Raw genomic sequence first — 16,058 nt, forward strand, 5'->3', positions numbered from 1 at the left:
CACTTGCTCGGGTATTTGGTCATGGACGGAGACGGGGGAGCTTGGAGGGGTAAGGCCCAAAGATGTTACCCATAATATTTACAAATGCATTTATGCACAGGCCCCGGTGAGCTGAGGGAGGGAAGGAAGAAGGAGAAGCAGGTTCAATGATGGAGAAAAGGTAGGAAAAAGCCGTCCTTCCCTGGGAAATTGCAAAAGTGGGCTCTGCAGAGCCCCACAGTGCGGTGAGCCACGCGGCCGCCCATGGAGAGAACAAGTGAGTGGATAGCTGGGGTGCACGGGGGCCACGGGGTGGGAGCACCGCTCTGGGCAGGTCTGGGGGGGAGGGGCTCAGCCTGGCCTTGAGGTGGGGGGGGTGTACAGGATTTGGCGGGTGGGAGGAGCCTGCTCCTTCCAGCAAACAGGTGCTCCTACTTGGCCCCTCTTTCTCCCCTAAGGCTTTGTGTTCTTCACTCTACACTTTGCTTCCTTGAGGAAAGGGAGCCTGTAATCTGCACCCCGATTCCCATCAGATGGCTTTCTCTGCAAGCACAGCCTCCTGGATAGCTTTGTGGAGGACTAAGAGAAGTCTTGCTCAAAAGTGGGGCCAAGGGGCATGGTAGCACATTCCCAGCGATGTCTATAATCCCAGTCCTTGGGAGGCTGAGACAGGAGGATGGCAGGCTGGAGGTCAGTCTCAGCAATTTAGCAAGACCCTCAACAACTTAGGGTGACCTTGTTTCAAGATAAAAAATAAAATAGGACTTGGGGTATACCTTGAAGGTTGAATGCTCCTGGGTTCAATCCTCAGTAGCAGAGTGGGGGGGGATAGAGCTGTCAAGTACGGTGGTGCATGTCTATCACCCCAGTATTTGGGAGGCTGGGACAAGAGGACCACACGGTGGAGGCCAAAGTCAACAACTTTGTGAGACCCTTAGCGATTTAGTTAAGATCTGTTTCAAAGTAAAAAAAAAAAAAAAAAAAAAAAAAAAAAAAAAGACAGACCTGGGGGTGTATCTCAGAGGTAGAAAAAGCCCCTGGGCTCCATCCCCAGGACTGATAAGAAGAAAAAAGACAGAAGAAAGAAAAGTTGGGCTATGCCATGCATGGGATATGAAAGGTGAAGAAGTGAAATTGGAGGCAGACAGCCCAAGGGCTGGCGGGGAGCTCCTAGGACAGAGGAACCCCGGGCCGCTGGGGCTGCAGGGTGCTTCAGGGTGGCACTTACCTGAAGGGCTCCCTGGCTCTAGGGTGCCTCCGTGCCTCTGGGGGACTTCCTCAAAAAGACACAGGAAAAACAACCAGAAAGTTGGCTCTTAAATAACTTCTCACAGCTCCCACCCACCTCCACCCCACCCTCCAGAGACTTTCCTCCTCCCCCTTGAGGACAGCTGAGCAGAGGCGCTCCAGGACTTTCCTTCCCCTTACTTCTGCCACCCTGCGATGTTACTCCAGCATGGCCCTTCTCCCCTCCCCACGGCCCTCTCCCCCTCCCATTTCCTGTTCTTCTGCCTCCCAACCGCCCCTCTATTCCTGTTCCCCTCCTCCAGGAGCTGCTGGGCATCCCAGGAAGTCCTCCCACCTCCCCCTTGGTCTGAGGGCTGGAAGGGTCTTTCACAAAGTACTGCTTGGAAGCAGGGAGGGTCTGGCCTCTCCCAGGCAGGGAGTTGTGACCGCAGTTGTGACCACGCAGAAGCAAGAGCAGCATGTCCCTCCTGTGCAAATAAGGCTGCCTTCGGGAATCACCCAGGGAGCCAGCCACTGCAGACCAGGAGGCTTCCTGCAAGACAGCCTGCCGCCCCAAGGATGAGTAAGATGCCTTGAAGAGGCCACACAAGTCGGAAAGCATCACTTTGTGCTCCCCATGAAACCCTGTTGGTGTATCTTCAAACATGAGAAGAAAAGAAAAGAAAAATTCCCTCCTGGAATGTTTCATAGTTTGGTTTCAGTCTCTGTAGCTCTAAAAACTTCAGTTGTGGCTATTTCTAGTCTTCTTGGCAGTCTTTACGTTTCTGACCCTGCCATGGAGAAGTATATATTCTTCTCATAAAGTGAAAAATATCACATATATGCCTTTGGTTAGGAATTCTTTCTCTTTCTTTGCTACCTAAATCTACACACTTGTCTGCAACCTCATCTAACGTTTCCTTCTTCCTTCTTGTTGCTAAACTGGAAAAGGTCCCTCCTCCTCATCCCATACTTGTCCAAGACAGCATCCCGTGTGGCCCTCGATTTGTTCCACTTCCCCCTCTCCTCAGAGCTGTTGTTCCAGGTCTTATCCACGCTTCCTCCTGTATTTTCAAGCGCCTGCTTTCTCGCAGTTGCTTCTCATCAGCACTGACACCGTTTCAGTCCAGGTCTTTTCAATATTTCTAAAAGCCTTCCCTCAACTTAGCCTCTACTCAGTCCTTTCTCCTTCCTTCTATCACTAAGCATCCTCCATTTGGCTTCTATCCTTATTATTCTACTGAAACTTAGCCCATTTTTTTGCTACAACAGAGTGCCCCAAACTGAGAAATTTATAAAGCAAAGAGCCTTGCTTCACTTAAAGTTTTGGAAGCGGGGAAGTCCAATCGCATGGAACTGGCATCTTTCTAGCTTCAGGCAAGGGGCTTATATTGTATTTTCATATGGCAGAAAAGGATAGAGCAAAGGTGTTCAGAAAAGAGAGATCGTGAGGGGCAGCCTCACTGTGAAACAAACTGCTCTCAGGGTAACTAAGCAGTCCCATGAGAACTGCATTAATCCCAGTCTCCTCTTAAAGGTTTCACCATCCGGCAGCACTTATGTGGAGGACCAGATGTTAACCCAAGTTTTGAAGGGGACATCCTACACTCAAACCACAGCAGTCTCCAATAGTTGATGCCCAGAGTTGGCATTCAATTCTCACTTTCTTAATCTTTCAGAAGCATTGACCATTTCGCCCTCTCTCTTCTTAAAGTTCTATTTCTTGGCTGCTGGGGTATTGCACACTGTGCAGTTTCCTCCAGTGCCACACACTATCCCTCGGTTATTGTTAGGTCAGAGCAGGAACGTTGTCAGCCCCCCACCCCTGAAACTTCCAGTCGACTGGTGCATGCAATTGCAGCTAAACAACGGTGGCCTAACTGCCCTGTCCGATGTCACCTGGTTCCTGACACAGGTGTCGCCCAGTTCCAAGAACTTTGATACAGACCACCGCTTATGAAACAACAATCAGCCTTCCCAGAAAGACTCAACTCCCCATTCTCCCTTGCCCTCAAAAAAACAGCCCCATAATCAGTTTCTACCTGCCGACTTGGGAGTGTGTTTCACTGGCTACACCTTTGGACCATGAACCTTGCCCAGGAGTGCAGAATAAAGCGTCTCTTGCTTTTTACTTGGCCTGCTCGCTGCAGTCCCTGTGTGGCAACTTTACAACCATCTCATAGCTCTGAAGTTTCTCGAGTTCCATCCGTCTCGGGACACCTCCCACATCTCGGCCTCTAGCCAAGCTCTTTTCCAGAGCTGCTGTTTCCCACACCTAGCTGCCTACTGGCCAGGCATTTGGCCTATCCTAGTGACAGGTCACCTCCCGCATTTGAGGGAGATGGTACTCCCTGAAGACCAGTCCGGCTCAGGAATGTCACCACTGCATACAGGGGCCAAACCAGGCACGTGATGGCGTTCTTGAAGCTTTTTTCTTCTTTCCCTCTATCCTTAAATCCAACTCTCCATCAGATATCTTTTAGTCTACTTCTTAACAGCTCTTGAATCTTCCCATTCCCCTGCCCTTCCAATCCATTCTCCACAGTGCAGCCAGAATAAAAATTGAAGAGCTCAAATCTACAATCAGATTCTTCAACCAGTGCCCTTCAATGGCTACTGAACTCTGCTCCTAGGGTGAATTCCACACATCCACTGGCAAGGCTCTGTTCAAGCTAGATTCCACTTTTTTACCCTGCAGCCCCATCTCTTGCATGCCATCTTGCTGAGCTGCCCCACTCCCCAGCCCACTCGCAACCTGCTCTAGTCGAAGTAAACTTCTTCTGTGCCTCCTGCTTGAAGCACAGTTGTCATCTTCCCTCCTCTTGCTACAAGATCATGTCTTGTTCACCCTCCAGATATGGCATAACAGGCTCAAATATCCTGCAAAAAGTTTGTCTTATTATAGTGTTATTTGTGCTCTCTGGTCATTTTCTGTTTCCTTGTCTGTACCCCCACTAGTTGACAAAAGGATGAGGATCCCAACCAGCCTCAGAGAAAGGCTGCTGATCACTTAACGATCCACGCAAAGCCTGCCTTCTCCATGTTCTTTGCAGAGTGCTAGAGAAAGACCCTGGCTACCATACTCTGGTTGTTCTCTTGCCAAACATTAGGCCCAAGTATCCAGAATTCCTCGATACTCTTATCATGTGGAGTCTTGGGAAGAAAAGCTACCTTTGCACTGGTCAGGTTAGTATATACAGGTGCCAACCCTTGGCTGAGTAATGTGTTCAGGACAGAGTTGTCACCCTTAAAGCCAACCACTGGACCACTTTTGGCCTGAGACTCACTGATGGTCATGGGAACATGCACACACATTGGCTGGCTCTCTAAAGCCCCAAGCCCCCAACCCAGTAGCATTATAAATGAAATAGATCCTTTTGTGCTTTGCTTAACAAGGTCAGTAACAGAATGTTGAGATGCACCAAGACCCAGCCCATGGTTAAAGCCCTTCACCTTACAGAGTATCACCGCACGGTCCTGTGGCTTAGAAGTCAGAACCAAAGACTCTAGTCATAAGATGAAACTTTGCCTGTGCCAGGAAAAAAAAAATGTGACTTCCTCAGAAGCTGCCTGAGTCCACGGATCTTGAGTTCATATGATGTCTTTCATCTTGGAATATCCATTTTCTGGCATGGAGGTGGCACAGTATAGGCATTTAAGTGATATAGCAGGAAGAATAAAGCCAGCTAAACAAAACCACTTCAGTGCCTGCCTGCCTGCCTGCCTGCCTGCCTGCCTGCCTGCCTTCTTTCCCACAGGCATCCTACCTCTGAGATACATCCCCAGCTCTTTTTTTTTTTTTTTTTTTTTTTTTTTTTTTTGCAGGTCTGAAGATGGAAGTCAAAGGCATTTGACTGCCCTATTTTTTATTCTTTACTTTGAAACAGGGTCTCACTAAGTTGCAGAGGGACTCACTAAGTAACTGAGGCTGTCTGCCAACTGCGATTCTTGTCTCAGCCTCCTGAATGCTGGGATTACACGCGTGTGCCACCATGTCTGGTTCCCCCAGGTCTTTTTTAAAAATATTTTTAGTTTGCCGGGCATGGTGGCACACACTTGTAATCCTGCACTTGGGAGACAGAGACAGGAGGAAGCCAGAGACAGGTTGGAAGCCAGCTGCACTGGCTTAAGAGACCCTGTTTCCAAATAAAAAAATATAAAAAAAATAGGTCTGGGAGTGTACCCAGAGGTAGAAGGAACCCCAGTACCACTATATATATATATATATATATATATATATATATATATATATATATATTTTTTTTTTTTTTTTAATTTTGAAACAGGGTCTCCCTAAGTTCTTGAGAGTCTCACCAAGTTGCAGGAGATGGCCTCAAACCTACAGTCCTTTTATCTACTACTTTCAAGTACTGGGATTATAGGCATGTGCCACTGGACCTGACTTTTAGGTATTTTTTAAAAGTGAGAATTTAACACAGTCTGCCAAGTCCTCAAATCTAGTCCTTCATCAAATATTTATTTCATAATAGAATCAGTTACACAGGTGATAGACAAGAAGCTGAACAGGGGAAGGGGAGTCAATGTGGCAATTAGCAATAGCAGGATGGTGTTGGCAGCACAGTGCAAGGACTGTGGTTATGTGGCCAGAGTGGAGCCCTGTGGATCATCTGGTGGGAGCCCGAGAGTAAACCATCACCAGAAACACAGTCTGAGGTCAAAAGGGTGGGAAGTATTATCCGAGTTTCTTTTCTTCCCTGTCAGTCCACTGTCCCTTCATTTCCTCCCATTAACTAAACTCAGCTAAAAATCAGTGGACTGGGTTGGGAAACACAGTCTGCAAAATAAGCAGCCCTTCTCCGTTGGGGTCCTTAGAACCACTCTCCGGTGCTGTGATTTGCCAGCAGGCTACAGCAGACACAGCCATCTTTAAGGCTATGATTTATTAAAACAAAAAGATATACATCAAAATCAGTCAAAGGAAAAGGCACCTGGGTAGTAAGATCCAGAGGAAACAGAAGCTCCCAAGGGCCCACTCCCAGAGAAGTTACACAGGATGAACTCCGTTCCCTCAGCAATAGTTGTGACCACACACATGTGACATTGTCTATCAGGGAAGCCCAATAGAAACTCCAGGCCCAGGCACTGCTTTAATTTTTTTTTGGGGGGGTGGGGGATTGCTGATCACATAGGTACCCTCTGCCTAGATAATACCCAAATTCCAGACTCCATAGAGAGAAGCAGATATTGGGTATGAGGCACACATTTCTAAGAGCGTGTCATTAGGGATGGTGGGAAGAGCCCTGAAATCCAGGCACCGGATGCTAACCAGGGCTGGGCAGCCTTGAGAGCAGGGATTTTGAAGGCTGGTAACTCTTCTGCATACCCTTCCTCCTCCCATTACTAAGTAGAGAGGGGAGAGGGCGAGGGGCACTCTCAGGGCAAACAGTTCCAGGACTGGCATAAAGAACGTTTTCACCACGGTATGGCCAACCCCTCCCTGTGTATCCCTGGAGGACTCAGCTGCTGACGCTCCAATGATGGTTGGAACAAGAAGAAACTCCAGAGAGACAGGCCGTTGGAGACTGAGTCCTGTTCCCTCTTTCCAGCCTCACCGGCTTGGAATGGGGCCTCTACGAATACTTGCATCCTCCTGATAGCATGAACCCTGGCACACCTTCTCACTCTTTTGAAGTCAAAGGGGTCACAGTCCGAGTCACTAAAACTTGATAAAAGTTGCAATTTGTGCCTAATTTCCTACCCAGGGTTTGAGGCAAGAATGCCTAACCACATCCCTTAGGGATCCTGGCTACCATTCGAATTGTGTTACAACCTTTGGGAGTTGTAGGCAAGCAGAAGACATCGGAGAAGAGAAATTTCAGGTTCCCTGCCTTGATCCTTTAGTTCTGAGTTTTCATTTCTATGGTATCCACATTCTTCTCTGTAGCTAAACCACCATCTTTCTCCTACTTGGCAATGACCAGGAAGCAGACTGTATTTGCTCAGGCGATGACTGTTTTAGCAAACTCTGTTTGATTTACATGCAAAATTTCACATCTCAAACAAAGAACCCAGTCATGTCTGGATGCTACTGTTTTTTTCCAGCTGAACAAGACCCGGACTTTGGTTAGAGATGTAGTTCCAGAGGGAGGTAAGTGGATATAAATAACAACTGGCTTTGCACAAAGATGCTCAACCCTCTGACATGAACCATCAAAACCCATCTCTTGGGAGGGCCTTTCTCCTCAGTTGCCCTTGATGCTGTAGGAGTTAGAGGGGAACTTTCCACTCCAGAAGGAGGTGTCATGGGGAGAGGACCAGGGAGGCTGGGTGAAAAGTTTACAAGTCATGTTCCAGCCATAGTAGCGAGCAGTTGGAGAGGGTGAGTGGCCCTCTGTACCCATTTGTGTCTTTATAGAAGCCTCAGGGGAGTTTTGACAAAGGCTGACAATGACATTTAAAGCCCCAAGAAGTATTTTTTAAAGTGCTATTGAACCTGCCACCAGATAGGGCTTAGGATCTAATAGAGGACTGTGTTTCTGACTCTGCTCGGCTCCCTCCCTCCCATTACTTATTCTTTCAGGACAGATGTAAATCCACACCAGCAACAGATCCCGAAGGCAGGTGTTTTCTTGTTGTTCCAGCTGCCTTAGGCACAGCCTTCTCTGTCTTTTTTCCCCTGTAGGTACTGGGGATTGAACACAGAGGCATTCTATCTCCGAGCTATGCCCCCAGCCCTATTTTTTTTTTATTTTGAAACAAGGTCTCACTAAGTTTCAGAGAGTCTCACTAAGTAGCTAAGGCTGGCTATGAACCTGAAATCCTCCTGTCTCAGGCTCCCAAGTACTAGGATTACAAGCGTGTGCCACCACACCTGGCTAGGCAAGGCCCTCTTGTGCCAGGGTTTGAGGATCAAACTTGACTTTCCCTCTCTCAGAGCAGTGGCTTGGACATTGCTGGGCTGCCTCTTCTTGTGATAGGGCCCTTTGGGAGGACAAAGGCACAAAAGCCTTGCTATCCTCAGAAATAAAAGATTTAACTAATGTGTGCATGTATTTACAGTGAATGGCTCTGTCTTTTAAATAAATTTTCTTTTTCTTTTTTTTTGTTATTTAGTCTTTATTCATAATCATAAACTTAACTCTGCAGTCCAGCTAGACTTGGAGGGGAATTAAGGAAACGTGGAACCCAAAGAACTGCAGCGAGAGCACGATGACTGGATATTTGAGCAGATGGGGTGGTTGCGAGCAGATAGGGCAGAGGGGCGCTCTCCTGCACTGCAGAGGAATGGTTTGGTGGGGAAGATAAAGACAAGTCGAGTGTATTACAGCTGTCCACAGTCGGCAATGGTGATCTTCTTGCTGGTCTTGCCATTCCTGGACCCAAAGTGCTCCATGGCTTCCACAATGTTCATGCCCTCTTTCACCTTCCCAAAGACCACATGCTTGCCATCCAACCAGTCAGTCTTGGCAGTGCAGATGAAAAACCGAGAACCGTTTGTGTTTGGTCCAGCATTTGCCATGGACAAAATGTCAGGACCTGTATGTTTCCGGATGAAGTTCTCATCATCAAATTTCTTCCCATAGATGGACTTGCCGCCAGTGCCATTATGACGTGTGAAGTCACCGCACTGGCACATAAATCCTGGGATAATTCTGTGAAAGCAGGAACCCTTATAACCAAATCCTTTCTCTCCAGTGCTCAGAGCACGAAAGTCTTTCTGCTGTCTTTAGAACTTTGTCTGCAAACAGCTCGAAGCAGACGCGGCCCAAAGGCTCACCATCAACCACAATGTCGAAGAACACGGTGGGGTTGACCATGGCTGGCGGCTGGCGACTGGGAACAACAGGTGACAGCGGTGTCTGCAAAGCACTAAATTTTATTTTTCATTATGTTGAAGTACACATTGTTTACCACTCTAACTCTCTCTCTGTGTGTATGTGTGTTGGTGATGTGTGGTGAGAGAGAGACAGAGAGACAGACAGAGACAGTGACATACTGGGGATTGAACCCAGGGGCATTCTACCTCTAAGCTACACTTCCAGAACTTTTTCTTTATTTTGAAACAGGACCTCTCTCTTAGTTGCTGAAGCTGGCCTCAAACCTTTGAGACAGGAGTGTCTCAGCCTCCCAAGTGCTGGGATTACAGACATGTGCCACCATGTTCAGCTCACTCTAACTGCGTGTGTGTGTGTGTGTGTGTGTGTGTGTTTGGGGGGTACTGGGAATGGAATCCAGGGGCTTTCTACCTCCGGGATATACTCTCAGACCTATTTTATATTTTATTTGGAAACAGGGTCTCATTAAGTTTCTGAGAGCCTCACTAGATAGCTGAAGCTAGCTTTGAACCTGTGCAAATTTCCTGTCTCAGCCTCCCAAGTACTGGGATTACAAGCATGTGCCACCATGCCCAGCTCATCCTAACCATTTTTAAGTGTACGATTCAGTACTGTGAATAATGTTCACACTCTCATGTGACTGATTTCTAGAATACATTTTTGGAGGAATTGAAGTTTCTTGCAAAACTGAAACTCCACATCAAACAACTGTGTGTGAGTGTGCATGTCCAGTCATCTCTGTGAATATTTAATATGTGAGGCATGTACATCGTATGAGTGACTGTGTATGTGTTTGAGTGTTTTTATGTGTGTCTTAATGTGCATGTGCTAATTGTGAGTGTGAGATGCATGTGAAGAGAGTTGTATGGCCAGAGGCAGGACTGAAAGAGCAGCGAGGGGACATCTCAGCCACAATGACTCTCCAAGAGGCAGGTGAAGCCCCCCAAACCCTTTGATTGGCCCGTACCTCCTCCATAGTCAATGAAACTTCAAAGAGACTCCCAGAGACTTTTACACTTTAAAAGACCTAACAGGGCAAAGTTATACTAGAATTGGACCTTTTACAGACACAGACTTTCTGAGGTTGAAGGGAAGGGATCTTTATATAACATGCCAACATCCTGAATAGGAAAAGACCCTTAAAAACTCACAACTGGCCTCATCAGCTTATGACATCCTTCTGGCAGAGGCTGATGGTGTCTACCCAATTCCATTCCCTCTGCTGGCGATGCCCAGACTCTATGGGCCACTGAAATGAAGCAAGAGGTTTCACATCCGCTACCCCACACGTTTCCTCACTTAAGGATAACAAAACATTATGAAAACAGTAGCAATCAAAGCAGTAACACAGCAACGTGTATGAACAAAATGACCAACAAAAGTGAAACCTAACAGTAATTCTATAAACTTATTACAAATAGATTAATTAATAGTAGTGACTATAGAAAACCACAATTGGCATCAGATAATGAGGATGCTGTACAAATAATGCTTGCTTCACTCAAATTATCAGTATGTTGGCCAGCTGTGTGTGTGTGTGTGTGTGTGTGTGTATGTGTGCGCACATGCAGGTACACAAATGCAGTAGAAACTTTGCAGGGTTCCCAAGGGTAATACAACAGCTAGAGTGAGAATCTAGGCTGCCTTACCTACTGCCTGTGTGACCTTCAACACATTGTGTAGCCTCATCTGTAAAATGGTGATCCCAACAGTGTCTACTGTACAGAGTTGTGACAATCCTAGAAGAGAGTGCCTATAAAACACCTCGTGCAGGACCTGACATGAAGCTAGCTCTAAATAGCCATTATCAATGGGTGGTGGTTATGGACTGAACAATTTTAACTTATCCAGGATAAATATTATCACTTTTCCAAATGATTATTATCATCACCTATATTTTCTCATTACTGGGGAAATTACAATTTAACTTTTTAATCACTTCAGTTGTTTGGGGGGAGGAAATCATTATCAGCACCTGTCGTAGTACTTTTCAGCGCAGAGTCCTTCTGACGTTTCATCTGCTTGTCTGTGGGGTTTAGATTTATAAGTGGCTGATTGCAGGTATATGTCTGAGGATACATGTGGGTCTATTTCTAGCGAATAAAAAACTTTCTATTTTTAAGCTCCATAGGAAACTGTCAGGGGAGTGGGCCAGAAAATTTGACATAAGCATGCCCAGTGACTGGACCAGTTTTTGCATGGTTGCAGTTCTCTGGGAAGCCCACATCCAGGTAAACTTCCTGGCAGACCTGCTGGGGCACGCCACCAAACTCTTCTAAAGGGGCCCATGGAAGCAGATGGAGGGGTGACCTAGTTTACAGTGGTTCCCTGCTTACCCCTGCTGTGTCTCACAACTGCATATTCTTGCTGATGAGGTGAAGCCTGGCCTGGGGGACCTTGTATGGAAGGAGCAAGAGTAGAGATAAGAAACGCAGCTTAGAAACTGCAAAAGGAGATTTTCATAAGACCGGGCCAGCAGTGGAAGGAAAGGACGTGATGTTCTGTAGGGTCTTCCTCACAGCAGAACTTCTGGAGAGTGATCTACGAATTTCCAAAGCAAGCCAAAGGCCATTGCATAATCGTGTGTGGGCACTAAGACACCGCCAAAGATAAGTTCTCTATTCTTTGATGCCCATTCAGCAATTTCTGCAGCGCAGTTTCAAATAGCTGTGCCAGAGTCCTTCCTGTGAATGTGTTTCCTATGAGTGCATCTCTCCCCTCACGCTACCAACTATATGTATTTAAAATAGCATCTACTATAGCTATACCATATGCATCTACTTTGTGAGCCACTGAAGTATTTCTAACAGTGCATTTTAACTTATATATTAATAAATTCAGATATTATGACTTACCTAGAAGAATATCTTGTATTTTTTGAAGGCAGCACAAATGCTCAGGAACGTAAAAGATAATATTAATGGGCTTATGTGTTACATCCGACTCCTATATTCTATGCGTGATAATAGTCTAGCACCAATTCCGAAAGAACTCCAACAACCACAACATATTATAGTCCATTGTGTTTAATTACTCAGATTCTTTTTTATCATAAAGCCCACTTAAACTTTTTAAGAGAAGAGAACTAGTAATGTTTTATAAGATTAGCTGTGTGACAACCATGGGGCATCCTGCTTCAAGAAAATGAACTTGATCTGTGTCCATGTCCTGCTCTACTCAACTTTCACCTTGCATGCAAGTTCCTGGAGCCGTATCATTCTCTCTTTAAACTTGGGTGCATGGCTTTATACAGTGAAAGTACTTCCTTTCACGTGTCCTAAGACATTCTCCCTCCCTCAAACCTGAAGTGTTCTTTAATGATTATGTTCCTGCATTTACTCTACATTAGCTACTTTTCAAAGATGGCTCAATTATCATTGCCTCCTGGTGTTCTTGCCCTTGTGTGGTCCCCTCCCGCTGTGCTTTAACTGATGGAATACAGTTGAAGTGATACTGTGCCAGGTTTCAGTCTAAGGTGCACACCAGATTTAAGTCTAAGGTCTTAATCAGTCTCCACTTTGTGCATTTAGGACCCTAAATCAATATCAAGATGTCTAGTTGCACTCCTGGATTCCAGCTGACCTGTAGAGGAACCATAAAAAGAGGACATGTGAATAGAGAGAATCCCCAAGGCTACATGGAGAGAAAAAGAAGCCCCACTGACCCAGCATCCTTCCTGAGCCTGACTTCATCACTCCCTGCTGACTTGCAGGGTGCATGAGTCATGGGAGTGCACCATACTGGAAGTGAATCCTTTGGTCTCAGGTTGATGGTACATGGAGCAGAGATAAATTGCCTGGATGAGCCCTGCCAAAATTATAAAATTGTGAACGATGAAATCTAATAGCTATTTTTTTTAAATTTGATACCCTTTGCAGTACTTTGTTACATAGCAATAGGTAACTGAGACATGTTAATCTAGTAAATATTTATCTACTATTGGGGTAGATAGTTTGATGAATAAGATATGACATCTATCTTTAAGGCATTTGGTTCAGAAGGGGAAGTTAAATTAGATGCTAGTCTTTGGGAGTTTAATCAGTAAGTCTGTTTCTATGATTTTATCAATTTCCAAACATTTTATTTTTTGCTCCCATGACAAATATCTCTTTTATGGGCTTCATCTGGCATATAATATGTTTCCAGAAATTCAGACTGGTTAATTGGTGAATTAAAGTCAGTGAAAGCTCTCACATATGTGAAAGTAAAATGGGTTGCTAGCCCAAATTAAGAAGTAAAAGCTTTTAATGAATTAGGTATGAAGTGCTGGGTTTTGTTTCATCTCTTTTCTTAAAGAGTCAGCCACTCACTTTAAACTCAGGTTTCAAGGCTGAGAGTCACATAAAAGAGAGCACTACATAACTTTAAGTAGAAACAATTTGTTCCCTTAGAATGCTTTATACATACATGGTAATCCTCATTTATGTAAGAATCCCACCAATCCCACTCACCTGCCCCAACATTAAGTAGTGACCCATTTAGGCTCCAATTCATAGTCTTCTCTTTTCTCCACTTTTCTTTGGGGTGCTTATCTCATGGCTTTTGTGTTTTAAACCTGGAATGAATAGAGGGCAGGGACCACCAGACCTGGGAACCCAGTAGATATCCCTCCATTATCTAGGACATTTATGAAGACAGTCCTGCAGAGCTTGGACATACCGCCACAGAACGTGGGGTCAGTGGATGGTGGTAAATGCGCTCAGTACCCTGGGCCACTTTCGCCAGCCTCTCTTCCCCACACTTGCATTATTTTCAACTTCATAAACTTGGAAACTTGAGTCAGGATCTCAGTTTAAGAGAGAGATGGTGCTACGGAAAAAAAAAAGCAAAGTATCTCATAGACATAAAAATCAAGTAAATTAAACCAACTAGAGAGTCGGCATGGCTGGCTTCTTTCAGTGCCCGTGCAGTGCTAGTTTTCATAACTTCCCATAGCATGAAAATTTAAAAATCTAAATCTGTCTACTTTCGGTATTATAGCATATATTTTAGTTTTCACCTAGGTAGCAACCTTTTTTTTATCACATAGGAATTCTGTGAGATCATATTTGCATGCATCTAAAGTATATATTTATAAATAAATAAATAAAGCATATATATGTATGTGCACATGCATGTATGTGCACATATGTGCATGCACACACATACATATTGACACGGTGGTCTCTTGTATTCATGGAAGATTGGCACCTGGACACTATGCCATACCAAGATTAATGGATGTTCAAATCCCTATATAAATGGTGTAGTATTTGCATAGATCCTATATACAGCCGTCTGCATAGTTTAACTCTAGATTACTTAAAATACTGAGTATGATGCAAATGCTATTATTCTGTATTGCTTAGGGAAAAACAGTAATTAAAAAGCTGTATATGTTCAGTACAGATTTAATTTTCCCCCAAATGTTTTTGATTAGAGGTTGGTTAAATCCATGAATGTGATACCCAGAGATGTGTACACAGAATGGGTATCATGGAGTTGGACAGTCAGAAAAAGGTCTAAAAATCAGAAGTATTTTAGTTTATTAACCTTTGCTTTTCTAACACTTTCACTTATAAAAGCAATTTTAAGACTGAGACAGGAGAATTGTAGGTTTATTTGTGGTTTTTTGTTTTGTTTTGTTTTTTGGTGGTACTGGGGTTCCTGGAAGCCCTTCTACCTTTGGGCTATGCTCCCAGACCCATTTTTTAATATTTTTTTTTTTATTTGGAAACAGGGTCTCTTAAGCCAGCATGGCTGGCTTCAAACCTGCGTGATACTCCTGTCTCCACCTCCCAAGAGTGGGGATTACAAGCGTGCGCCACCATGCCTGGCTAGGATTGTAGTTTTGAAGCCAGCCTCAGCAACTTGGAGAGACCCTGACTTACTGTCTGTCCCTAGCAGTGAAGAGGAATAGCAATTTATATATTTATCCTGGTCTCCCCAGGATATTTCTATTCCCAAGAGTGCTTCTGAGGCTTGGCCTTATGGAATTTTGCTCATGTCCTTTGGAACCTCCACCCCTCCCCCACAGAGCACATCAGAACTATCCATTCTATATACAACAGCCAACCATCATCTGCATTCCAACCCTCTCTTCCCACAGCTCCATCACCAGTGTAAAATGCCTTCCAGGGAATGCAGGAGTAAGACAGAGGGACTTTTTAGCCTAACAGACAATAACGAAAAGTGCTCTTTGTTGCTGGGCTTTGACGATCAAAGTGCATCCCCCATGCTTGCCAGCTGTAGTTCAGATGGTTTCCATTTCACTGCGCATTAATTTTTTATGAATTCTCCCTGAGTCCCGGGGGACCTATAATTGGCTTTTAGTTCTTTATTCTGTGCTGTCGTGTCTAATTGCCAAGATGGTTCCATGATAAGGCTCACATTTTAAGATGGCGTTAATGTATTTATCAGCCTTCCCGTCTGTCGGCAAGCTCACATCCTGGTGTAGAATTTTAATCGCGTTTTTCCTTTGGAGGGGAGGCAGAGGTATTATTGGACTAAATTTATTTGCTTTTCACTAGGTTTTATGATTGGTATTTTACATGGGTGGCACTGCATTGAGAGCCTTGCCAATAACAACCTCAGGATCTATTCTCTAATTTTAGTGGGATTCTTAAGAAGAGTTTGTAATCTGTGTAGCGGAGGTGAGGCCTGTTGAGAATAAACCTGATCTGTTGGTTATGTGTGCTAGGAGGCTGATTGCCCAAGGAGGGCGGTTATCCCTCTTATTCAATGGCCACAGCCGGGATATGGATTCAGATCATCTCCAAATGCTTTAGTGAAGGCTGTGAGTGGCTCACACTGTCTGTTCCAGAGCCCTTTTTGCAGCTCCTATTACTAGTGGGTTCTATCAAGTCTTCAGGACATACTGTTTTATAAAAATGGTAGGATAGGGCCTATGCCAGGTGTGGTTGTGCACGCTTCTAACCCTAGCATTTGGGAGGCTAAGACAGGAGGATCACGGTTCTCAGACCGTCTCAGCTACTTAGTGAGGCCCTTTTCAACTCAGCGAGACCCTGTTTAAAAAAATAGAATAAAAAAAAATAGGGCTGGGGTGTAGCTTGGAAG

The 16,058-nt window shown here is 45.0% G+C and overlaps 1 pseudogene across 1 annotated transcript; it reads right to left on the minus strand.

Moving 5' to 3' along the window:
• Positions 1–8,488: 8,488 nt before the first annotated feature.
• On the minus strand, positions 8,489–8,984 carry LOC308273036 (peptidyl-prolyl cis-trans isomerase A-like; annotated as a pseudogene). Its single transcript has one exon. The product of its transcript is annotated as a peptidyl-prolyl cis-trans isomerase A-like (transcript).
• Between the last annotated feature and the right edge of the window lie 7,074 nt (positions 8,985–16,058).

This window comes from Muscardinus avellanarius (genome assembly GCF_963383645.1).
Source record: "Muscardinus avellanarius genome assembly, chromosome: 14".
NCBI classification, from domain to species: Eukaryota; Metazoa; Chordata; class Mammalia; order Rodentia; family Gliridae; genus Muscardinus; species Muscardinus avellanarius.